This window comes from Elgaria multicarinata, chromosome 8 (assembly GCF_023053635.1).
Source record: "Elgaria multicarinata webbii isolate HBS135686 ecotype San Diego chromosome 8, rElgMul1.1.pri, whole genome shotgun sequence".
NCBI classification, from domain to species: Eukaryota; Metazoa; Chordata; class Lepidosauria; order Squamata; family Anguidae; genus Elgaria; species Elgaria multicarinata.
This window is the reverse complement of record NC_086178.1, coordinates 31,796,302-31,821,666: the sequence shown is the minus strand read 5'-3', so window position 1 is coordinate 31,821,666 and position 25,365 is coordinate 31,796,302.

The following is a 25,365-nucleotide window of genomic DNA, read 5'->3' as shown; positions in this document are numbered from 1 at the left end:
GTATCATATGATCGAAAGAGAAATGGCCACCTGGTGCAAGGAACTAAGGAATGATGATCAGTGTGAAATGCAAAGCCTAAAGTATGAAAATACAATTAGGGAAGGACTTTCTAGCTTCTAAGAATGATACATGCTTTACATTAAGTGATTAATGTTATATAACAAGAACCAGCAATGCTGACTTGCTCGCACATGCCTCTCTAGTGCGCCAAAAGAAAGTGTGAAAGATCTCAAAACAATCAAGCTAGGGGCTAAAATTAGGTTAGATATTTTCTGCTGCTGGGAAATTGCTACATGCATGCTCAAATAAGGGGAAAATAAATACCGCCACCTTTGTGTTCTTCCAGTGATTGTCATCAAAACTGACAACTTTTTTTTTGGTGGGGGGGGAATACGTCGGCCCTATTCTTAGCACACAAAATGAACATTACGGGGGTGGACTGGAGCCATAAATACTTCTGTCTGGTGTAAAAAGGGAAAAGAAAATGATAAAGAACCAGAAAGACGGGAGAATATGCATCTGCAGCCAAAGTAATTTGCATGTAATTTGCTTTCTGCTTTGTTAGAAGGATGGGTAGATTGCAAGAGAGGGTGGGATCTGGGGTGGTGAGACTCATCCATTTGCAAAATGGAAAAATGGGTTTTGCATAAAGTATGATAATATATTATAACCTATAACATAGCATAAAAGCGATGTGCACTGTATGTAACTCTAATAACACATCTTTTAAAAAATATCCCCATGTTCCCAAATCCATATAAGCAGGGAAAGTTATGGAGAGGAACATTTTCAAAATGGAGAACACACATGTTTTCTTCACCAAAGCAAAGGGTAGCTGGGAGGTGGGACTGATTTATACTTGGAAATAGGTGTGGAGGGGTGGTGGTTAAGCCCCTCCCTGTGTTTCTGATCCAAATTCACCATTGGTACCCCCCCCGTGTCCCCCCCTATCCCAGCTGTAAATCCTCCTGACTTGGTGCACTCAGACCCTATGCTGGACAGGTGTCCTCAGCCGTGATAGAACATGTATCTGATCAAACTGGTGGTCCTATGATCCTCAATATCTGGTTTCAAACTTAAGTGACATTTCCAAATATGAACCACAGAGCCAAACAGGTTGAGGAAGGTAGTAGATTGAGCAGGGGGTTGGACTTGATGGCCTTGTAGGCCCCTTCCAACTCTGCTGTTCTATGATTCTATGATTCTCTGTGCTTTTCAAAAAGGTACCACTTCTTTTCTTGCTGCTGGCATTTCTCATTACTCCACTTCCTTGAGCAGTAACCTTTTGCAGAGTCAGGTCGATTCATGCATTACTTTGAAGATGTAACAAACAGCTACATCTTTTTCTTTTCTTTTCTTTCTCTCCCCCCCCCCCCACACTTTAGATTAAGCACAGGGTCCCTGATCTGAACTGGGACACTACTGGGGGTGGTAGGTAGGTTTCTTTTCACTCTTCCCCCACTTGAGGTCCTAATCCATCTTGGGGAGCTTGCACCAGGATTTATATTGCCAATAGTGATCCATTGATTGATATTTTGGCAATATAAATGGCAGGTGTGGTAGCCCCAATCCAGACCTAGACCAGCAGGGGGAGGGGGAGGGGGAGGATTGAAGCTCTCCCACTTCTCTTGCTTGGGTATATCCAATAATCATAATTGTTCAGAAGGAGCAAGTCCTATGAATTTCAATGGGTCTTACTGAATAGTAAGTGTACATCGGATTGCAGTGCACAATGTTGCTATTGTTGCATTCACTTCCATATATTCACTTGGCATTTCCCATCTTTTTTTAGTGGGCTTGTTCAGACAACACACGAAGTCATGGTGAGGCCGCTAACCCTATTGCAGCAAATGGTTAGTGAGTGTGTTTAAACTATGGTTATGCAGCCACCATCGTTAGGAATGGTTCACATGACATGCCAAGTCATGGTTCATATGACACGGTGAGCCATACTGTTTAGATCAAAATGCTTAACCACCGTGGCTTAGCATGCTGTCTGAACAGGGTCACTGTGTTTCTTGGGTTGGCTGAAAAATGTAACATATAGTTTTGCGTACAATTATTCAATTGATTCTCCCCCCAATTCAAACTAGACTTATGGATAAGGAACATGGCAGAGGACTGCAATCTCGTGGTTGGGGTTCTTAGCTGGCTGCATGGGGAGAGCAAGTCTTGACTAGCCAGTTGAACAGTCTGCAGAATATCAGCTTCCAGGTTAACGATATAAGCAGTAAATGATAGCGTTTATATAGACATTTGTCTCACTTTCCAAAATAAAAGGGAAAAGGCCAGCCTCTGATCTTTTGAAAATCAACCATTAGCAGTGGCAGATGGCTGTTAGGCTGATAAAATAAAAGCCTGTACTCATTTTCATTGGCTTCTGTTTCCTTTGCTGGAATCAGAATCAGAAGATTTGGCATGTTCATCAGAGAGGAAGATATAGTTCTTTCCTATGATATGCCTCTTTAACACCTACTAAAAATTTTCTTTTGCCGGGATTTCAGCTGCATCATTTACATCCGTTAGCTTGCTGGGTATTGCTACATTGGCCAGATATGCTTGCTGCTCTTCCTGTACTTCAACCTACATTATCCAAAGGACAATCCTGAATTTCTGTCAACATAATTTTTGCATGTGCAAGAACCAGCTCCAACTAGACTAGGGCTACTACTCATTCAATTTATCACTAACTGGGATTTAATATATTTAGTGTTAACAGGATACAATTAATTTGATCTTTATGAATTCTGATATGAGTTGACCTGATCAGGACTGGCGTTAAGGGTAGGCATGGTCAGACACCTCGCTGAGATCTCACTAACAAGAGCCCTCTGGGGTTGCTCCTCCTCTTCATCATTTCAACCTGCTTGTTCACCTGCCTTGCATTCTGGTCCAGCCAGCAGTGGTGGGGAGAAGGAGGAGGAGCAGATGCCGCTGGCAACCTCCTCAATTGGCTCAGAGTCCAAGACTCTGGCTTTGGCGCCCAGGCTACAGGCCTTGGGGGCTGGGGCACCACAGCTGCGATGCTTGGGTGCTGCCCTCTTATAGCCGTGTCCTCCTTGGGAGCCAGGCACGGCTCCTCGACTTGGTGATTTCGTAGCGGGATTGATGGTCAGCTCCATTTCCTTCTGCTCAGTGCTGACTGGTGGGCCCTGAAGGAACCTGCGAGTCACGTTCTTTGGCTGGCAGCCACTGCCTTGCTGGCTTGGCTAGGGCCTGGCTCAGTTCCTCAGAGGCAGTGCAGCCCCAGGCAATGTGCAGGGCCAGCAGCAAGGCATCTGCTTTCCTGCCATCCCAGCCAACGACCCAGGTTCAGTGTCCACTAGGATTGGGCCCTGGCCTCAGCCTTCCGCGATGGACTCACAGTTTGGAGGGGGGTCCTCTCAGTCTGCTCTGGCAGACTTTGGGTGGGGGTCTCAATGTTGGTGTCAGGGATGTTGGCCAGGTTCCTCCCCATTTGGGCTCAGATGGGTCAGTGGTTTTGGCCCACCTCAGCTTGTTGAGAAGGGCAAAGTGATTATTCCTATCCCTTTGCATGCCACACTAGTGGGGAGTTATGCTTGACTCAGGGAGACCAGGAGTCAGGCCCAACATAATCTATGGCCTTTAGTTTCAGCTCAGAATACCAATAACCCCAACCAGCATAGTTTAGCACCAGATGGCTGTGTTGGAGGCTGATACCTCCCTGCAAGTGAACTGACACTAGAGGATACTCAAGTCCAGGATCCCCTTCCACCAATGACAACGTAGCTCTGTTTTCAGCTTAAGAATATCAACGACTCCACCAGCATGGTTCATCATCAGGTGGCTGCACTGGAGGCTATCTCTTCCCTGCAAGCGAATTGGAACCAGAGGATGCTCAATTCCAGGATCCCCTTCCACTAATGACTGCATGTCTCAGAGGGGGTATACTGCACCATGCATAACAGTTTGGCCAGTTTGGCACCTATGTGTCCTTGGGGCTCACCTGTTAGGGGCATGTAAACCACCCAGAGAGCTTTGTCTATGGGGCGGTATATAATAGGGGTGTGCACGGACCCCCCGCTCCGCCCCGCGGGCCAATCTGAAAATTTCAGATTGGCCCGCTCCGCTCCACCCATAGTCCGCTCCTCTTCGCCGCGGAGCTCCGGCTCCGAATCGGAGCTCCGCAGTGGAGAGGAGTGGCACCAGGTAAGGCCCCCTCCCTCCTCTCCCTTACCTGCAGAGGCCAAGGGGGAGGGGGGCCTTACCTGCGTCTGTCTGCGGTCCCTCGGTTTCTTCAATTGAGCCCGTGGCTGCGGCCTAGACTTCCTGGTTGAGCCGCGGGCTCAATTGAAGAAACCGAGGGACCGCAGACGGACGCAGGTAAGGGAGAGGAGGGAGGGGGGTTTACCAGGCCCTGCCGCTGTCGCCACATGGGCAACAGTGACAGCGGCAGGGCCCAGTAAACCCCACTTACCTTTCTGGTGGAGCTCCGGATCAAGGTGAAGGATCCGCCTTCACCTCGATCCTCTTCGCCACGCTTCGCCGGCCCCCCAATCCTGTTCGCCTCCGCCTTAAGGGTAGGCGAAGCCCCCCACTCCGCTACTGCTTCTCCAGTTCGAGGAGAAGCGGAGCACATCCCTAGTATATAAATGTAATAAATAATAATAAATAATGGGGCAGACTTGGCAATTCTTCTGGCCTGATGGTTTTGAGGAGCTAGGGTGTGTGTGTCCCTATTGGCAGTGTGCCCAATGGTCTGTGGTCTGCTGCCAGTACCCAATCAACATGTTTGGCCAGCCTCCCATGAGCATTGGGCTCTTGTGTCAGGGGCTGCTAGGGTAGCCACTCCTTTGGTTGTGGGATTGCGTGCAACTCAGACAGAGATGGCCAACCAGTCCTCTGCCGGGAGGCAGTGTCTTCTGCCTGATTTACTGGGAGTTGAGCTCTTGGGGTACTTGCACCAGGAAACTGTGTAATTCCTGGCTCATGTGTCCCATATCCTGCAACCCCCATCCATCCTCAGGATGCCCCTAAGTTAAAGGGAACAGAGGACCCAGAGAGCCACATTCAGAACATAGGGCAGACAACCTGGCCCTTTTTGTGAAAACCTAGCCTAATTAAGGTGATGCTTGGCCCTTACTTCTGCCAGATTATCCATATAAGGAGGATGTGTTCTTTGTTCAATGGTTCCTCCACAGCTTGAACCCTTCCCGAAAATGCCTATGCCACCTGTTTGGTCTGGAATTAGGACTAAGTTAAGGAGGTAAAGGCCGGCCATGTTTTAGGTCCATTCCCATATCCCCCTTTGAGTGTCTTAGAGTGTTCTTATTGGTATGGTCCCTATGAATGCCCCCCAGAGCAGGCTTAATCCTTGCTGGGTGTTAGCACTGGGTCAGGCCTTTATCCATACAATGCCATGATGGGGCCAGTCTCTCATCACTGCATGCACTTTTAAGTCTGGGAGGCATCTCAGATTGATTACTGGAGGCTGTGATTCTAATACATTCAGATGCCTCCGGCTCCCACACTTTAGAATTATGTTTCATGAATATTGGTGGGCCCGGTAGTGGCCTTGGCTTGGGATAGAAGCTTCTCCATGAACTGTCCAGTCTGGTTGGTTCTTGCCCTGTTGCAGGTGTTGGTGACCACCTGGGGGGATGGGGTTCCTGGAGTGGAAGTCCTCAACTTCACAGGCTAGGCCAGACCTGGAAGATATTTGGATGGCCAGATAGTTGTATTGTGTGATCAAACTGGCTCCCTCAGTGCCAGAGGCATGAGGGTGGGGGAGCCCAAGTAAATTTGTCTCCAAGGATTGGCAGAGATGTCTAAATCCGTCATCCAAAAATGTTGCTCTCCAGAGGGGAACCTTATAGAGCAGATGGGTTCACCTTTCCAATACAGGTAATGATATTTTCCTGCAGGATCTGCATGTGGACCTGCGGGATTTTCATCCGGAGCAGGTGGGAGAAGGTTGCTGAAGCTGAGGCTTGGTACCCTCCAATGGCGAGTAGTGGGGGAATTTTAGGACATCAGAAGAGGTTTGGTGACCACTCATTGGCATCTTATGGTGATTGGCAAGTTCCGAGGCCTGATCCTCAATGGGCTGTGTGGCTCACGACTCAGAATATATGTCTTTCCTTTGGGGACCTCTCTGTGTCACCTATTTAGAGTTGTGCAGCACTGGGTGGGGGTGACATGGGGTGGTTCCCCCCAAGTAGCTCAAGAAAGGAGCCATATTTTACCTTACTCCTGGCTTGGCTGAGTGGCCAAGGATTAATTAGATTCCCTCACTCTCACATGCAGGTCTAGGGAGGGGGTGAATTATCCAATTAAATAAAGCGGCCATAGTTATTTCTGAGTTTCCTTCTCTGTCTGCAATATCTATTAAGACTGTTCCCTGCTTATCTTTATTGCAGGTATATTGCAGCTGATCTATGCAATGGAATTGTAGAGACTATTGGGAGATGGGGGTGGAGAAGTGCCCCAAAACCCCATCCAATACATACAAAAGTTACATGCAATACATATGCTAATCAGAACAGGGCATGATTCAACGCTTTCCTCAGAACTGACTCACTCGGTCTCAATGTAGTGTAGGTGGCTGCATAAGCCCACAGGAAGAGATAGGAGTCATCAGATCTAATCATGCTTCAAAACTGCTTGTACCTTTGGTAGAATGAAAAGACTCCCCCCCCCCCTTGGGCAAGAATCGCAGTTCTGTTTTGCCCTTGCACAAAAGCAGAAAGGAAAAGCTGAACGGAGATGACAATTTACCAAGTGGTAACTTGCCGGAGTATGCATTGCACACCTGGTAAACTGGTTGGCTGTAACCTCCTGCCATGGGCTGAGCATTTTGCTACACAAACATTCAACCAGAAAGCCAGAGAATCAGGGGAGTATTAAAATTATCTTCATCACTATCCCAGACATGGTAGTTCCATGCCAGCTGTGTTTCGGCGAACACTGTTGTTGTCCTGCTGGACAAGAAAATATTATTTTCCTTCCTGCTCAGAGGGCACCAAGGGTCAGCGTGGTTGAGTGATGTGACTCTGGAGCCAGAACACACCCCTTGCTGCATGGGTTAATGCAGCCTCAGTGGCTCACCACATGAGGGAGCAGTACACAGCTCTGTGGATTCCTGGTTCTAGCCCTAATGATTCCTGACAGGACAAGACATTGCTTGGTTGCTGATCATTTGTAGTCACCCAAAGAAGGAATGCTGCTGGTAGTGGTCTTCTGGGCAGGAGAAAGACTAACACATTGTGTTGTAACTTATTTCATGTGAAAGGTGTCTCTATATGTAGAAAAGGCATCAGGGCCATATGGCAGGCTTCACCCCTTACATTGTACAGCTCCTCAACCTACTTCCTGAGAGCCCTGTACATGGGCATGTGAAGAGAGGACACCTAGATGTGTGGAGTTCTACATGTGTAGGTTTCCCTTTTCAGTCATTCCACATTTAACATTTGGGCATCAGGAGGCAGGTGTGAGACCTTGCCCCATTCTGGGGGTGGGGGGGCACTATAGCCTGTGACACTGAATCTGACAGCAAGCCAGGCACCTGAGAATTCAATCCTAACAGGCCTCCCACTGGCTTATAAGCTGGGAGAGTGTGAGACTCTGGGGGTGTCATCATGGGGTATTTTTGTGTGGCTTGGCTGCATTTGTGAGGTCCTTTGCAGCACATTTATTTATTTATTTATTTATTTATTTATTACATTTTTATACCGCCCAATAGCCGAAGCTCTCTGGGCGGTTAACAAAAATTAAAACCATAATAAAACAACCACTGGCCGCACATGACAGTGTGCCCCCAACCAGCCGCTTCTGCCTGGAAAAGCTGCAGTGTCAGGGTCATTTTACTCCTTTCTTTTTAGTTAAATCACCTCCCAGGTGCTTGATCTGCAATGTCCCCCTGTGCCTCCACTTTAAATCCTGGGCGTGCCTGTAACATAGCTGTGATGCAGGCTGGCCCTTCCCCCTAGTGTTCCCATTGAGATTCCTGTGTTAATTAACTCCAGAACTTTGTTAATTCACTGCTCTGGTGCGTTGTTAGCTCCAGAGCTGCGTAGCTCCAGAGTTGCAAAGGGACTGTGTTAATTCACTTCTGTGATGTGGCGTAAGCTCTACAGCTGCACAGCTCAGAGTTGGGAGCAGCGTTAATTGGGTTCTCTGATGTAGTGTTTGCACCTTTTGGAGTGAGGTTTATTTGTGCCGGTGGGGTGCTCTCATGAGGAGCCAGTATTGTGGGTTAGTTACTCCCCATTCTCATTTATTAAACTGTAGTTGGAAAAGGGTGGGTAAGAAGCCTCTCTCCAGGTGATGTTGGTTCTACTACCCCCAACCTCCCCAAGTATGTCCTTTCCAGCACTGAAAAGTCAGGTTTTAGGGATGGTTGATTCTGCCATGTAACAATGATGGAGTGGAGCTGATTTCAGAATAACAACCATGATGCTTCTCCCGTGCTTCTGAAGATGAGGCCTCAGGATAGTGATGCAGCTTAACTTCCACAGCTGCATCAATATCCACATTGACGGAGGTCTCTGCTTCTCAACTAGGGATGTCCTTCCATGAGAACATGACAGCAGGAGGTGGACTCTGTAGGAGAGGGAGTTGTTGTGTGTGTATGTGTGTGTGTGTGTGTTTCCTAAGGCGTCTTCAACTAAAGAGATTGGTTCAGAGGCATCCAGTGAGGTGCAGCAACTGTCTGAGAGCTCAGTGTCCCTGCCAGGATCAAATGTCTGATAGTGATCTTTATTGGCCACTCCCCTGTTTTAAACTAGACTTTGCTGGAAGCGACATCTTGGTAACCTGGAAATCTTCCTGGCTTTATTGGAGCTGTAAACTTGTTTGGATTTATTCAGGTGCTGAATACTGGGCTGATTGGGGCTTTCATTGTGATGCTCATGAACTGATTCTGGTCCAGGAACTGCATTGTAATCTGGCCAGCTTTCCCTGGAGCCGCCCAGGCGCTTGGCTTGCCCTTGTGAGGCGAGCAGCAGGCTGTTTCCCAAAATCTGGGAACTTTTGCAGATTTCCATGGTGGAAAACGTGGCTCATGTCAGAGGTTGTAAAGGCAGATCTTCAGAGCCAAAATAACAATATTTTATAAATAAATAAATAAATAAATAAATAAAATTAGGCAAGGCAGCCCCTCCTCTCATTGCATCCCATTTTCCTCCTCACATTCCCTTTAACTGTTTTCCCTCCACCTTGTGCCCTCACCTCCTTGACCTGGGTAGTCCCCTCTCGTGCCACTGCCATAATTCTCCTGATGATGAGAGTCCTCTGGGCCACCTTGGCCTCTGTGTGGGCACCCTGGGAGATCATGGAAAATGAGGCGGTGGCGGGGACAATAACCAGCACACTGCAACTTTGCTAAAAGGCCACTGAAAAACACTTCCAAGTGTGGCCGCTTCTCTTTCCTGATGCCCTGACACACCTCCAACCTCTCTGGGGGAGGAGGGGATGGCTGGGAAAGGCGGAACGAAACTACGACTCGCCACCATCTGGGTTGGGTTCCCCCCCACACTTCCCCCCCCGAACGAGGCACTTTTCAGAAATTGTGGCCACGGTTTGCCTATTTTGCACATATTGCAGCTGCAGCTTGCTTAATTTTCACTTATGTTGGCTGTAATATACTGAATTTGCACACATTGAGCCTGCATTGCATGCACAGTGTGCACGAATGAAGTATATTACCCTTTCATTGCAGCTATTTTTTGAAAACATCCACAACAATCTTTCAACGTTCCAAATGTACCAACCTTCATCCATGTTTCTAAGATGACTGACAGCTCAAATCATTCCACAGAATTGCAACTGGTATACACTCTGGTAAGAAAGTGAGTGTTTTTTTAAAAAAATCTTTTTTGAATCCACCTAAGGCCTGTCTGTCTGCTTGTGTGGCAGTTTGCTAATTTTGTTCTGAGATCTCCACGTAAACTAATTCATTAGCACTGAGCAGCATTCATTGCCACAGAGGGTTAGAAATCCCTTATGAGCTCTCATTCCTCTTCGTATTTGTTCAACTAGCATTTATCATGAATTTCACCAAGAAATTTAAGCATTGTCTTATAAACTGAGAAAAAAGGTTGGGCGAGTCCTGTGCCATCATAATACATTCCACATGTTTTAATCCTCCCCCTCTAGCTGTTTACTTTCCAAAATGCCATTCCACACAAGGGTTAAAACAGGGTGTGTGTGTGTGTGGGGTCTCCACTGAGGCTTGTTGGTTTTGTTTTGTTTTTTTAAAAAACCCAGCTGCGGGTGGAAGCTTTCAACCTCCCCTTCTGGTATGCAGGGGTCCCAATCCAAATTGGGTGTGTGCACACTTACCCTGGAGTCAAAAAGAAAGAGAGCACAGCTACACACTACATAACTAACATAGCATGTAGTTTGGCCCTAAATTACCTGGGGTGGCAACTCTACTGGAGAAGCTCCCTCCCTCCACCCAGAAATAACCCCTCCAACATGTGGAGGGTAAGCATAAATAGATTTTGTAAAATCAGCCCAATCTGTGTATAATGGATAGGGATGTGCACGTACCCCCCGATCCTCTTCGTGTGGATCGGGCCCGCTCCATCCCACCTCGATCCGCTCCGGCTCCGAATTGGAGCTCCGCAGCGGCAGGGAGTGGCGCCAGGTAAGCCCCCCTCCCTTCTCCTCCTTACCTGTGTCCGTCCCGGCCCATCCCAGCTTCACTAGAGCCCGCGGCTCAACCAGGAACTGTAGGCCCTGATTGTGGCCTAGTCTTCCTGTTTGAGTCCTCAGGCTCAGTTGAAGCAGCCGCGGGACCGCAGACGGATGCAGGTAAGACCCCCCTCCCCCTTGCCCCCTTACCTGGCTCTGCCGCCGTTGCCGCATGGGTGGCAGCGACAGCGGCAGGGCCAAGGAAACCCCCCTTACCTTTTTTGCAGAGCTCCGGATTGAGGCGCAGGATCCGCCTTCACCTCAATCTGCTCCGCTGCTCCCCCGATCCTCTTCACCTCTGCCTTAAGGGGAGGCGAAGCCCCCCGATCCAATTCTACTCCTCCGGTCCGAGGAGAAGCGGAGCACATCCCTAATAATGGATTGTTAGGTGCCTTTCGTTCTGTTGTCCACTCACTGGTGGAATCCGTCCCCCCCCCATTTATGTTTTTATCTGTACGCCGCCCTGAGATCTTAGTGATATAGGGCGGGATATAAATATTTTAAATAAATAAATAAATAAAATAAATATTTGCACAAATTTTTACTTGTGCAAATTCTCCCAAATGTGCAACCTCCCCCCGCCCCCAATGCATATATTCTCTCCCAAAATATGCATTTTCACGATTTAGCCTATGGGGGGAAATGCACATTTTGGCTGATGGTTTTTTTTAAAAAAAAATTGTGTATTTTTCTATGACTAAACTTGCATACATTTCAGGAAAGTAAACAAGCAAACAAACAAAAACACTCTACAAGTCTGAGGAATCCATGTGACCTGGGAAAAGAAAACCCAGTCCACTGTGGAATCTGTGGGTCAGATTCCTAGAAATCCAAACACATTTGATTCCATTGCGAATTTCTCAAGCATCCTAGGGGCAGCGGAAGGGACAATGAGATCCTGATGGAGGGGACAGAGCCAATGGCCTTTCCCTCCATCATCTTCTCACATGTTTATATTACTGTGATGCCTTATTCATGGGGCTGCCTCTGAAAATGGTCCAGAAACTTCAGCTGGTCTAAAAAAAAAAGGGGGGCAGTGAAATTGTTAATGGGGACTGGCCAATGTGATCATATTATGCCAGTACTTTAACATCTTCACTGGCTGCCAGTACATTTCTGGTCTCAATTCAAAGTACTGGTATTAACATCCAAAGCCTTAAACAGCTTGGGGCCAGACTACCTGAAGGATCATCTCCTCCCATATACATTTGCCAGAACCCTAAGATCATCCTCAGTGGTTCTTTTCTGTCAGCTCTCACCAATGGAAGTGAGGTGAGGGGCTACTAAGTAGAGGGCCTTTTCTGGTTTGGCACCCTGGTGGTGGAATGAGCTTCCCAGGCACCTACTTTGTGTGTTTTTTTGGTGCCGGTCGAAGGTATTTTTATTTTCCCCAGCATTTTAGTTTCTCAGTTTCTGTTTTAAATCTGGTACTATATTTTAAAACTTTGTACATCTGCTAGTTTCTATTGGTTATTACTTTTCTTTTATACAGTAGTTTTAAACTTTAAACTTTTATATTGTATTTTATCACATTTTAATTGTTGTGAACCACCTAGGGAGCTTCAGCTATTGGGTGGTATAGAACTGTAATAAATAAAGAAAGAAAGAAATAAAGTAGGCAGTACCATCTGCTGCTGCTGCTCTTTCTCACCATTGTCAATGTCGGAGCCAGAAGAATATGCAGGTGAACAAGCAGGTTGCAATGGAGAAGTGGAGGAGCAACTCCAAAGGGCTGAAGAGTGAGCCCTTGGTAGCTGCCCAGCCATGCCTACTTTTGATGCCAGCTCCGGGTGGCTGGGTCTATCCACTTTGCTATCCACTCCTACAATACCACAGAACAACACTAAGAACATCAGAACAAAAGAAGTGCCATGCTGGATCAGACTAGGGTCCACCTAGTCCAGCACTCTGTTCACACAGTGGCCAACCAGTCATCGGCCAGGGATGAACAAGTAGGACATGCTGCAAAAGCATCCTCCCACCCATGTTCCCCAGTGTACACAGGCTTACTGCTGCGAATACTGGAGATAGCACACAACCATCAGGGATAGTAGCCATTGATAGCCTTTGCCTTCAGGAATTTATCCAACCCCCTTTTTTAAAGACATCCAAATTGGTGGCCATCACAACATCTTGTGGTAGTGAGTTTCCATAATTTCACTATGGGCTGTGTGAAGACGTACTTCTTATTTGTCCTGGATCTCCCACCAATCAGCTTCATGGGATGACCCCTGGTTCTAGTATTTTGAGAGAGGGGAAAAAATGTCTCCCTATCCACATTCTCCATACCATGCATAATTTTGTACACTTCTGTCTCCCCTTAGCCTCCTTTTTTCCCAAGCTAAACAATCCCAGTTGATGTAACTTTGCCTCATAGGGGAGATGCTCCAGCCCCTTAATCATTTTAGTTGTTCTTTAATGCACTTTTTCCAGCTCTATGATACCCTTTTTTAGGTGTGGTGACCAGAACTGTACACAGTATTCTAAGAGTGGTCGAACCATAGATTTGTATAAAGGCAGTATGATACTGGCAGTTTTATTTGCAATTTCTTTTCTTATAATGCCTAGCATGGAGATTGCCTTCTTTACAGCAGCACACACTGTGGACATTTTCATTGAGCTGTCCACCACAATCCCAAGATCTCTTTCTTTTTTGGTTACTGTCAGATCAGATCCGTCTGCCATTTGGATGCCCACTCTCCCAGCTTGGAGAGATCCCTTTGGAGTTCTTCACAATCCCTTTGTGTTTAACAACCTTAAATAATTTGGTGTCGATGGCAAACTTGGCCACTTCACTGCTCACTCCTAATTCCAGATCATTTATGAACAAGTTGAAAAGAATTGGTCCATAATACCTATCCTTGTGGGACCCCACTATTTACTTCCCTCAATTGGAACTAATTTGAGTCATTGTGAGAAATTAAAAGGGTCCAGCTTTCTGACAGAGCTTAGCATGGCAGAACAGGAAAAAAGGGGAGTGGTGCAGCCTTCAATGATGGGCTCTGGCAGCTGCCTAAGGATGAAGAGCTTGTTCCACTATTCCCAATTTAAATGGCAAAATTAAAGAGATGTGTCTTAACTTCTTATGTTCAGCTTGGAAAAATTGAGGCTAAGGGGAGAAAAAAATATGCACGGTATGGAGAATGTGGACAGGGAAACATTCCTCTTCCTCTCTCAAAATACTAGAACCCGGGGTCATCCCATGAAGCTGATTGGTGGGAGATCCAGGACTGATCAAAGGAAGTGCTTCTTCACACAGCACATAGTTAAACTATGGAACTCACTAGCACAAGATGTGGTGATGGCCACCAATTTGGATGGCTTTAAAAGGGGGTTGGATAAATTCCTGGAGGTGAAAGCTATCAATGGCTACTAGTCCTGATAGCTATGTGCTACCTCCAGGATCAGAGGCAGTAAGCCTGTACACACCAGTTGCTAGGGAACATGGGAGGGAGGGTGCTGTTGCACTGTGTCCTGTTTGTGGGTCCCAGGTTGACAGCTGTTTGGCTACTGTGTGAACCAAATGTTGGACTAGGTGGACCCTTGATCTTATCCAGCATGGCTCTTATCTTCTTATGTTAACTCCTTTCTGAAAAGCCAAGATGGTGGTGACCTGAAGGGAGAGCATTTCACAATTTCGGAGTGATCCAGGAAAATGCCCTTGCATTTGGACCCAACAAACAGGCCTCTCAGCAAATGATGGTGTCCTCAAAAGGGCCTCTCTTGCAGCCGAGAAAAACAAAATGTTTTTATAAAATGGTTACCAATGAACTTTCAGTAAAATTAGCTTCAGTTTCACTCATTAAAGCCATTATTAGGTGGTTTCATCAATGTGGACCACAAATAGGCAGCAAACAGATTCAGTCGCAGGTAGGTAAGGCCTCTAATTTCATTTCCATAAACCTGCCAAGCGACTAGAGATTTATTTTTCCAACAAAGAAAAGAAAAAACGAAAGAAGGAAGGGGGAGGGGGAAGAGCTTCATGGAGCCACTATTTCCTGAAATAGAAATTGTACAACCAAAAATGGAGTGCTAGCTTTTGCAGGTGATTATACTCAGATAAAAATGAAATGAAAAGTCAATAGGCCAAAATTGTGGCTTGTTTAAAGAGCAACCTGCCCCAGCCCCATTCGTTCTTCTATCATCTTCCTGGTATAGATAATGTTTTCATATATTTAAGAGTGAGTAATAGCCTTACTCATTTCAACTGTGAGTAATGATCTTGTAGGATGTGAAGCGAGAAACAAACCACAAAGAAAAGAAGAAAACCCACCCAAGGAAAAAGCAACGCTAAACTACAAGGCAGGCTAACTGAAGAACATACAGATAGTACAGTCGTCTTGAATTCCAAATTCCATATGGAAGCATTCACGATTTGGGTATTTGACATCCTCCCTCTAATTAAACAGCAGCAGATATTTAAAAGAAAACAATTTGTTGAAAGTTACAAACTTGAGGCTCTCAGGAGAGAAAAATAATTAGTGTGCACAGTTAAGATGAACAGATGACAAAGACCAGTGAGTGGATGCAAACATTCTAATGTTTCAGTTTCTGAGTAATTCAGTACCAAAAGGGGTGAACACTGCTATAGGAGAATGCTTCTCTTGGAGACTTGTCCAAAGAAAAAGAACAGAAAAAGCAAAAACACAACAAAACAGTGTTCCATTACTGTATTCTCAAAAGACTCAAAATGCACGGAGAACATCTCTAAGGAGTTATTTGTAGCTGCTTGGTTGAGCAAATTCCTCTCTGATTCTGGCTTCCTGAACAATTGTTGTATAACACAAGTGAATCCCAGTAAATAAATAAATAAATCACAGACCATTTTAGTTAGCTTTTCCCTCTTAGCACTCTGAGACTGCTTGTGCGAGAGCTTCATTGATTGCTAAAGGAGCCACCACACCTCTTTTAAGCTTGCCAGCACTTGCCCTGCCCTCTTTGAGAGCTTTCGAGAGGTACAGCCTACAGATCGCTCCTTTACAGATCAATGAAGCCTCCTGGCACGATGGTTTTTCTCAGCAGCTTAATGGATCCTGAAGGAAATACCTGTATTCCTGGGTCTTTCTTAAGAATGTGAGGCAATGTGTGTAGGAGGTTGTGGGTGTGGGGAAACTAATATCCTGACAAAATGTGATGTAGTCATTACAGTATTGGACTGGGACAAGGGAGACCCTTCGACCATGAAGCTCACTGGGTGACTTTGGGCCAGTCAGTGACTTTCAGCCTAACTTACCTTCCAGGGTAGTTGTGAATGAAAAATGAAGAGGAGGAGGATCATGTAAGTTGCCTTGGCTTCCTTGCAGGAGGAAAAAATGGTGGGGTATAAATGTCATAAATAAGTATTGCAAATCTGTGGAGGACCCTTTCCCCAAGCATCGGACAACCATCCTGTCCAATGCACCGAGAGCAGTCCATAAGGTGTCCACCTATGACTCACCAAAAAAAGAGGAGATGCCTCACCAAAAAAGAGGACACAGATTTGCTTTAAATGTACATAGGCTAATTTATATGTATCAATGCAAATTCAGAAATTATGATATGAATTTATATAGGAGGAGAGTATGTCTCACTGTAGTGCTGAAGATGGTGTGCCTGTCTTCCTGTTCAGGGCACTGTCCAGGTGCTAACAGTTTTATGGCTCTTTATTTAAACTGGAATTGGACAGGTCGTCCCTTCAAATAGAGGGTATCTTTAAATAGAGGACAGTCCACTGGAAGCCCTACAAATGGGGGACACTTCTCTGTAACAAGAGGGCACAGGGCCACCCTAGTCTACTCTTGATTAAGCATCCTCACTTTATTCATTTATTTACAAGGTTTATATGTTGCTAGACATCCAGTAAAATTCTGGAGGGGTGAACAATACAAAAAGGAAGAAGAAAAAAATGAATCAAATGACATAGTTAAAATATTTAAAATCAAATTACGACAATAAAACCTGCGATTCACTGTGAATTCCATTTAGCTCCTAGCTTATATGCCATCTGGGATCCTGACGTTTTTGCAGAATGCCAGTGTAGGCCCAGAAGTGGGACTATTACTGAAATACATATCCATGAACCTCCTTTTGTCATAGAGGACACATGAAGACAGGCTTAATCATTTAAGAGAAAAAGAAAACGGGCATCAACATCTGAGCCCCATCTTTCTTTTTATCCCAAAAATGGATTTTGTCTTGCCTACTCCAAGTAGTGCTTGAATACTGCAATTCGTTACCTCTAATTACAGACATGATGTTAAATGCATCTTTACATGTAATATGCAAGTTTTAAAAAAATGCAAAACAGCATCAGACAGGGTGGAGGGGCAATTGAACCCTTCCTCCAGTGCTGCAGTCCAGAGAAAAATCCTTCCCTGAAGCTGCTATTTGCATCAGGGGAGGGGAACCCTGATGTTCAATAAGGATGCAGCCCCTGAAATTGTCATCGCAGAAATATTGTGGTGTAACAAACAGGAAATGCAACATCATATATGCATGATCCGTTGATCCGTTTTTAAAATCTAGGTCTTTGTATCCAATCAGACATGTATATTCTCAACAATGGCTTGAATCAGAAGACTCCCTTGCATAAGTTGAAGGCAATTCTGCTTGCAGGTGGAAAAGCCTCTGCTGATTCCTCCCTTTACAGCTTTGGTACCCTCCCCGGCTTCATTGCATCCCATTCTGGAGGGTTTCCTGACTCTCAAGTGTGGCTTTTTATTGGGGTGCAAAGGACAGAGGTGAGAAGGCAGCAGTATTGCATCCATGGTCATTTTGAGCCAAGCTACTGTACACACAGGACATCAAGGTAATACAATAGCTGTAAGATGCAATCTTCTTCTAAAGCAATAAAAACACTGACATTTATTTAAATAAAATAGGTGATTCTTTGTGTTCTTGGTTGCATCCACTTGTGGCCTACACCACTTCTTGCAATAACAAAAGCCTTAATTGCTAAATAGCCCCATATCTTAGTTGATTCAGTTCTAGGGATTAAAAAGTTATTATAATGCTGCTGATTTTTGTGTGGGTGTATCCTTTTTTAGAACGACTTCCTGAAATAAGCTTCTATAGCACCAGTTTAAAAAGTCAGATGTTAATCACTGAGTGCTTTGATATGTAGTTATAGGAAGGGAACAGAGAAGGCTTGATCCAGTGTAGTTATTATTAATTTAAAGGATAAATGTGCACAATATACATCTATGAAAACAAGTTACTGTACCATACATTGATCATACCCAAGCAATAATCCAATGATCAGTTCAACTATGTAATTTTGGTTTGTTGGTTTTCAGTGGTGCAGACTGCTTTACACTATACACTGTAAAACAGTGTACAGACTGCTTCACAGAGTAGTGTCAGCAACTCTGCCCCAAGGAGCTTAAAATCTAAATTATGAAAGGAGGAATAAAACAGAGGGGTTTGGGGAGTGGGCATGGGGGGCATAAAAAGCAGTCCCATTCAAACATCCAGTGGTTCACATGCTATCATTTCTGGCAGTGTGTAAGTGGCTATTGACAGGCTCACTGCCTGGCTAGGATTGCATCAAGACATCATGACACGGCATTTGCATGTCAGCAAATCCACAGTCACTGCCATTTGTTTTATTATTATTATTATTATTATTATTATTATTATTATTATTATTATTATTTTATTTATTTATTTATTTATTTATTTATATAGCACCATCTATGTACATGGTGCTGTACAGCGTAAAACAGTAAATAGCAAGACCCTGCCGCATAGGCTTACATTCGATTAAGTTTTATTTTTTATTTTTATTTTTTATTGTTACATTTATATTTAGGAATGTGCACACCTCGGAGGCCATTTCAGAGCCTCCAAAATGGCCCTGATTTGACTTGGGTTGTTTCAGGGCTTGTCCGCCTTGCTTTGGTACCAAAGCCAAAGTGAGGGTTGGCTCCCCCGAAAGCGGGTCAGTCTTTGCAGGTTCCTAGGTGCCCACACTAGGCTGACCATTGGACTTCCTGCTCAACTAACTCTTTCCCTTCCCCCCCGCCCCCCTGAAGCCTAAGCCACTGATGGGACTTACTTTTTTGTGCGTCCTCCTCCCTTAGAGCTGTGATGTAAAGGTAAGTAGGGCCTCTCTTTTTCATAGATCTATGGCTGCAAACTATGGCAGCCGCATAGGGGCGATTCCCCAGTTTACAACTATAGAACTATGAAAAAGAGAGAGCCCCCTCCTTACCTCTACAGTGCGACTCTAATGGAGGATGATGCATGGAAAGGTAAGTCCCAGCAGCAGTGAGGTGGATCAGGGGATGGGTTTGGGGGGTGACCGGGGAGGGAGAAGAGAGGAAGAGGGGACTCACGGTTGGCCTCCTGCCAAATTTCCCAGGTGGGCAGGTGGGGGAGAGGCTCCCCAGTGCCCTGAATCATCCTGAGGCACCCCACGGCCTTCAGAACTGATCCTCTTTCAGCCTTGGGGTGCCTCGGGCCAACCCAGTACCACTTTGTATTCAGGCTGAGGCAGGCCGAATCATTCCACCTTGACTTGGATTCGGGGCTTCAGCCCGAGGCGGTGCACAGCTCTATTTATATCCCACTTTTTTTCCCTCTTGCAGGGAACTCAAGCCAGCTTACCTGATTCTCTAACCCTAGTTGTCATGAGGATAAGAGAGTCAGGCTAGGCCAAGAATCATTGACTGTCCTAAAGTGACTGCCCCACCACCCACCCCCAACCCCCAGTTTTCCATGCAATAGCACTGTGAAGTAGATTAGGTTGAGTGATGAGGGCTGGCCCTAGGATTTCAAGCAGGTCTCAGCACTCCTAGTGCAAAGGTGAGAGATTTTGGGGGCTCAACCTCTGCAATTCCCAGGGGGCTGTACAACCACCATTGTGTGCTGTCATACTGCAGCAGCAGCCTCAAAATGGTTAGTGGTTTCAACCGAGGATTTAAAGCTAAATTTATTGCATCAAATAAATAGCATCAAATTTCATGGCAGTGGAGGGGGGCAGTGGTGCATTGAAAGCTGTGGATTGTATATAGCCTGCAGGTGGCATATTAGCCACCCTGGCCCATCTATCAGACTACACTGGCTGTCAACTGAATGAAGACACCAGGTATATGACCTAGAGCAACTTGAGTCCCTCTGGAAATCAGTAGGCTTTTTGCCTACATTGCCTCAAGCAGTCATTGAGACTGAGCATAAAACAAAGACCTCACACCTAGCCTGAGAGTGTTCAAAGCGTGTCTGAAGCCAGATCCACACCAAGCAGCATATGACACTTTGAAAACGGCTTGAAAACTGTATATGGAGTGTGTCGTGGGCCCCAACGGTTGTCACTACTGTTATAAACCATTTTAAAGCAGTTGTGTAGATCCTGCCTCCATAACACTTTACAGTGATCCAGTATGGTAAACCACTAGTATTGTCCTCGCTTAACAAATGGAGAGCTGAGGCTGAGAGATGGTCCCACAGAATCCATGTTATTTGGTGAATGCATGATTTCAGCTCAGGAACTTCTTTTGCCTGGCTGAATCATTTAACCACTGATACTCTATAGCCTCCCCCAAACTGATGCCTTCCAGATGTGTGGAACTTCACTTCCCATCATCCCCAGCCAGTATGAGCCTTTCACATGAAATAGGTTCAACGCTTTAAAGTTCTGACTGAAACCCAGAACGGATTCACATCCCGGCTGAAATCAGCACCACCAACCTGCACGGCTATGATGCAGTGAGTTAAAAACAACAACACTCAATAAGGATGGGTGACACATTTTTCAGATTACATTTTTATGCCAATTTACCTAACTAATTTCACACTTTTGGACCAATATGCAAAACTAGGACTTACAGCCTTTTGTTCCGGGGGAGAGGAGGGGAGACCTCGCATTGCGTGACGACCTCAGGAAGAGAGGCATCGTGCCTGCCATTTTTTTCTTTTCTCGCTTTTGTCTGTCCTGAATCTCCTGCCAGCCAGTTCCATCGGATGATCCTGAATGTTAATGTAATGATAAATTCTCTCTACCTACTTTCTTTCTATACCCTTTTTATTTTCTCAGTATTTTAATACCTAATTTAACTTAAATTTAAATTCTGATGCTTTAATCTCATATTTTAACTTAAATTTAAACTCTGCTGTTTAATCTCATATTTTAACCTATATCAATTTTTGCTGTGTGGTTTTATCCTGGTTGTGCTTTTATTTGTATTTGTGTTTTTAAATTGTTGGTTGTTTTATTATGCTCTTCATGGTTTTGGTTTTTGTGAACCGCCCAGAGAGCTTTGGCTATTGGGTGGTATAGAAATGAAATGAATAAATAAATAAATAATAAATCATTTTCTAAACTTCTATGTAGTTTATATAAACTACTATGTAGTTTATATCCAGGTGGCATGTCTTTTTTTTTATTATTGCTAAAATGTCCCCAGATGCTTAAGGTGTTCCTCATCTGGAAGGTGCTCTATTCCTTTTATCAGAGGCTGAGTGAACATGTAAGGTTCAAGTTCATTGAGAATCTCCAAAGTCTGTTTTGCCCTATTTGCATTTCCAAATCTGAATTTATTTATTTATTTATTCCCGCCAGAAAAGGTGTGCATTTTCTAATTGGGGGGAAATGCATATTTTTCTATCTGGAAAAATTCATGTTTTTAAATGTGCACAACCGTTCTCAATTACACATTTTTAAACATGAGCATTTTTCCTGACCTCAAAATGCACATTTCTCTCCTTAGGCTAAAACATGAAAATGTGGGTTGCAGGGGGCAGTGATGTCTACAGTTTCAAATGTGAACAAAAGTTAGGGAAATTGTGATTTTCTTCTTCTTCAAGAATTACATTCCTGCTTGCGTTTGCATTCAGGGTTATGAATGGGACATTTGCGAATGGGAATGAAATTCTCATACATCCCTGCTTGATCATTTGGGTTGCCTTTTCTTCCTGCACTCTTTTCAGCTCTTCCGCTAATATCAGTATCACTCTTGGAAGACTATACCCAGTCGGTCAACCTTAGATCAGTAACAGATTCATCTTAATATTGTCACTTGGCTGGAAAATTGAATGTGAACATCATTCATATATATATATACACACACACATCTTTTGATAAAGAACTGAAGGCTTCTGTCGCTTCACTTAAAAGATAATTAATTTTCATCAAGGTGGCAGGATTTGCCCTTTGGTTGCGTTCGAGTCTCAAATTCACATCTCCAACACCCAAAAGCACCAAATAATTTATGGATGATTATGAAATAGCTTATTTGAGAGTATAATTTCCTTCTTTGTTATAGGATGAAATGTTCACATCCTGAAGATGACATTTAACAGATTGGCAAGTAGGGCCATCAAAAGTTGGGATACAAAAGAATATAGATTTAATCAGGCAAAACTGAGCATCTTTGATCCATTTAATAAAACAGTGAGTTGAAGATACTTTAATAAAAATGACACGGCCTTGCAGATAATTGGCCCAATGCAGATAACTGTGATTGGTACAGAAAAATATGTGCTACTTGGTCCCCTTCATACTTACAGTATGTCTAGCTGTGGGAAAACCATAACAAAATTTCACAAATGTGCAATGGAACACAGGTCAAAAACTTTGTTACAGCCAAGCAGTATTATTTTTTATTGCTGTTTCTGCCCTGAATTTGCTTTTTCACAGCAGCCACACACTAGGTCAACATTTTCATCAAACTGTTCACCATTACCCCAAGATCTCTTCATTGGTCAGTCACTACTAGATTGGATACTGTCAGTGAATACATGAAGAAACTTAGCAGTCATGGAATAAGATGAGAGATTGTCTCAAATGATGGTAATAATGTTGGAGAACCAGTGTGGTGTAGTGGTTAGAGTGTTGGACTGGGAGTCGGGAGATCTGGGTTCTAGTCCCAACTCAGCCACGGAAGCTCACTGGGTGACTTTGGGACAGTCACAGGGCATGTCTACATGAGGGCTTATCTTGGGGATCACCCCGGGATCATCCCTGTCCATCCACATGACACACAGGGGATCCTGGGGGTAGGGAGGGATGATCCCTCCCTTTCCCCGGGATAACCAGGATGGCTTTAATCCCAACTTTTCCCACAGTCTTGAGATCATCCCGAGACTGCAAGACATGTGGGCAACCACCCTGGTTTTGTCCCGGCTCCTCACGAGTAAATGCAAGGAGCCAGAAACTGGGTGTGATGGCATGGGATGCTGCAACCTTGATGAAGCTAAGCAGGTCTAGGCCTGGTCAGTTTCTGGAAGGGTGACTACCAGGGAACCCCATGTACATTGATTCCAGCATTGAGCAGGGGGTTGGACTCGATGGCCTTGTAGGCCCCTTCCGATTCTATGATTCTATGGGCATGGGGCATGGAGCTCTTCAGGAACTCCATGCCCATCAAGGGTGGAAGTGGGGAGCAGGAACTTTTAAAAACAACAAAACACTTACCTTTTCAATGGAGCACTCGTGTGCCCATCTTCAATGGTCAGAAAAACTAAAATGACGTGCGCAACATCCTCCTTCCTCCCATGTGCTGTGTGTGGACTGAGGGGGAGGATCTCGTGATGATCATATCGCCAGATCCTCCCCCTTCCCTCCCTACATCTAGACATGTCCACAGACTCTCAGCCCAACTACCTCATAGGTAGTGGATAAAATGGAGATGGGGGATTATGTGTCCCAACTTGGGTTCCTTAAAGAGGAAAAAAGGCAGGATATAAATGTAAGAAAGAAAGAAAGAAAGAAAGAAAGAAAGAAAGAAAGAAAGAAAGAAAGAAAAGGAATAAATGGCCAATTCTGGCAGTGAAAGGATGTAATTGGCGGTATTCCACAGGAATCTGTCTACGGATCAGTGCCTTTTCACTTGTTCATTTTCACCTCTTCGTACATGAGCTGGAATTAGGAGTGAACAGTGAGGTGGCCAAATCTGATGATGACAACCATTTTGTTTAGGGTGGTTAAGCAAAAAGTGACAGTAAAGAGCTCCATAAAGATCTCTCTGAACTGGAAAATGGATAGTAAAATGGTGAATGCAGTAACGTGACGTATGCTAGGGGAGTGGGGAAGAACGGACATTCCTTGGGTGTGGATTGGGTGGATTGGGGAGAGGCTTGTATCTACACTGGAGCTGGAATACATGATTTTCCTTTCATTCAAACCAATATGGAAATTGTAGGACCTGAAGAAAAAACACACCTGAAAAGGGTGGTGGGAAAAAAACTCCGTTGTTCCCATCCTGTCATGTTTCCAGGACAAGCCATGCAGGGCTTTGGCTAAGATGGTTTTCCCACCTGTGTCTCACCCCAGTCCAGTGAGAGAATTGCTCTGCCCATGCCACAGGGCATGGACAGAAGGAAGAACTTGGAAGTCACACAAACAAACACAAGACTGAGAAGAACCTGATCCTTTAAACTCCAACACGATTTTTAAACTGCCAAGTCAAAATAGATGGCAAACATTGCAGATGGCAAACATTAGCCAACCTGCTAATATTGAAACTGCTTATCTTAATGAGGAAGTTTTTATTTATACTAATGAAGCGAAATTGGTCTCGGTGAGAAAGTCCTGTTGAGAACTAGGTGACAGGATGTGTTGATGTAAGGACTGGTGTGGTTCAGTCAAGGAACCATCACTCTGCTAATGTTACCACTAGAGATATCTGGATTTGGTGAAATCCGTCCCATCTATTTTTCATGGATTGTGCAGTGCCGTTCTTTCTGGCATCTGTTCATAGATGGATTGGAATTCTTTTTCCCCCATTATGAGGAAAAATATGTAAATAATTCAGTGAGAAAGTTCACAATAATTTTTATAATTCAATCATCAAAAAGGACTGCTGGTTTAAAAGTCCAGAAGATAAGATTTTCTCACCATGAGCCAAATTCCACAAAGTGAAGAAAATGGAAGCTACAGCTGATGCCTTATATGACGTTCCCTCGTGATCAGTCATGATACTGTGCGATGTCACAAATTGAGCTTGCTTTCAACTTATCCTCCATGCACCCAACTCAGTGGGACTTACTTCTGAGTAGACATGTATAGGGTTATGCTGGTAAAGGGCCAATGGTTGTTTGAATGTTTTTGAGTCTCCATTGGGTCTCAACAGTTTTGCTTTTGTGCAAAGCAGTAATCAAAAGTTTCCTGGACAATATCAAAAGGCCACAAGAAGAAAATTAAAGCATGTCAGTGATGGGTTGATAATTGCACTGCTAATGTATTAAATGCATTCAGACCATCATTTCTAAGCACTTTAAATTGGTGTCCTCTGATTGGTAGGATAAATCAGAGAGTACTTCAGTATCAGCACAGGTCACCTTGACCAAGAGTTTAAAAACTCTTCTTTAAAAAACGTCCTAAAATGACAGCCACTGGGATGAGAGATACAGAATAGGTTACGGATATTCTCTTTTAATAGACCAGCTTGTTAGTGGAAAATGAGATGTCAGGTGTCTTTTTTTTAAGTAAGCTTTTAGTCACATATCTTGAGGTTAAGATGGAATAATGAAGCTCTTTACAAGAAGAAAGAAGAAGTTGGGTATGAGAGAAAAGTCCTGCTAAGTATTAGGAGTCTTTGTAGAGTTGTGTGTGTGTGTTTGCTGCAGTTCCACAGAAGCACAGAATAAACTGCAGCATGCAATAGCAGAAGTAGAATTCAACTTCCTTAGATCTTAGCTTTCTACCAACCACTTTTTTTAAAAAAGCAAGTTTCTAGTCATTATGATTTATTGAGTTATTTAATAAACCACTTTGGACCTAAACAACTTGG